General features: G+C 44.6%; 1 long non-coding RNA gene across 1 annotated transcript in view; it reads right to left on the reverse strand.

Annotated features, from left to right (window-relative positions):
- Positions 1-333: 333 nt before the first annotated feature.
- Positions 334-1,705, reverse strand: part of LOC109297841 — a 28,919-nt gene continuing 27,547 nt past the window's right edge. The window contains exon 2 of the long non-coding RNA XR_002097440.1: positions 334-394. This is a non-coding gene — a long non-coding RNA (uncharacterized LOC109297841). The remainder of the gene's footprint in view (positions 395-1,705) is intronic.

Here is a 1,705-nt window from a genome sequence, read left to right on the forward strand (position 1 = left end):
CTTCTTCTCATGTTTCTACACCACATTTGACCATTTTGTTATGCATGCTTGTGTGCTCATTTATTGTACTTTGTGAGATGTTTCATTGTACATGTGCCTTCAAACAGTAGGCATTGCAGCAGGTATTGCATAGTCTGAGACTCTGTGCTGCAGTCACAGGTAGTTGAACCAATTGTATAGCCCCACTTCTTCATTAGTTTCTTGGAACATCCAAATCTGGTGTGTAGGTGATTGAGACTGCCACCTTTGCCATGGTGCATCAGCCCTTTATGGTAGGGTAAGGATTTGGCCACTAGAATGTTCATTTCTTTTTGCTTTCATATTTTTTTTTATCCTCTTATTCCATACCTGTAGTTGATCAAGACCGTTTAAAAGGAGAGATGGTCATTAATACCTGTAGAACAAGGATTTTAGAAGGAATCAGGTAGATTACAATGAGCCATGGAATCAATTGCCTGTCTCACTGCTTGAATAGAAATTCTGCTGCTCCTGCCAGGCAGTTGGTTTTAAACTTTGGGTGAACCAGGAATCAAAGGGGGAAGGGTGCAACTCACCACTGCACCACCACCCCCAAAAAAAAAATCCACCTCTGACTAGCAGTCTGTTCATTTCTGGCTATGCCTTGAAAAGAGTACTGTGCTCAGTTTTGAGTATTTCATTATAATAAGAATGAAGAGAAGTTGGGCAGGGTCCAAAGATGAGTAACAAAGATGATAAAGAGGTTGGAATGCAAGCAAGAAATTAAGGGGACAAGATAACAATTTTCAAATATTTGAAAGGATATCATAAAGAAGATGGAGAAGATTTTGGTGGCATTTGATTTCATTTTAGTCTCCTAAGTGATCCTTTTTGATTTCTAAGTAGCATGTTTTGGCCACTTTTGAAGCTGAGCCACTGCCCCTTCAATTTAATAGTCACTGGAAAAAATAAATGAAGGGCTGCGGGGTACATTTATGCCTCACTGGGAGCAAAACTAAACTAGAAACCAGGTCCCTCCCCCCTCCCATGTCTTCTCACATGCTTGTTTGTCTCCTCTTGGTTTCACATATCTCCTTCTCTTGGCTGCCCAGTGGGCCACTTTCAAAAGGAACATCAGAGAAAGGCTTAGCTAAAACATCATTATGTATAGTTCTGGACTTAGAGTGCTGTGTTGGGAGGTCACAGAGTTACAAATTCAAACCTTATTTAAGTAAAGGGGGCCCAGAACCTGGTTCTCTAGTTTTCCAGGCTACTGCCTTATCCACTCAGCTGTTTGGACTAAAATCTGGGAGAGCCCTCCATCTCCTGGGCCTAACACCTGCTAGCAATAGTGGGCCTTAGTCACTGGTATACATTCACAAGGGATGCACACGTGGTCATATGGCAAGTGCATAGCCTATTGCCCATGGTCAACCGACATTCATAGTGTGTGTACCCACATATGTAACCATAGTACTAGCCCACTGTGGGCCACAGGATGGGAGTGGGACACCCAACAGGAGCACTGAGACCTTTGCCATGGCAGGGGCAGGGAAAGATGTGTTCAAACAGACCTAGACAGCTGACCATGCACCATGCTAGAGGCAGGCAAAACCCCCACAGTCCTTGCACCTGGGAGGTCTCTCAGTACCTCTGGGGGCACCAGCACCCCCTCTCCCAGCCTTTCTCCCACCTCTGGCTGTGGCCAATGTCCAGGGCTTGAAGCTGAAAGGGGCAAGCTCTTTCT

This window comes from Gavialis gangeticus, unplaced genomic scaffold (genome assembly GCF_001723915.1).
Source record: "Gavialis gangeticus isolate Ggan-Ray unplaced genomic scaffold, GavGan_comp1, whole genome shotgun sequence".
Lineage (NCBI taxonomy): Eukaryota > Metazoa > Chordata > Crocodylia > Gavialidae > Gavialis > Gavialis gangeticus.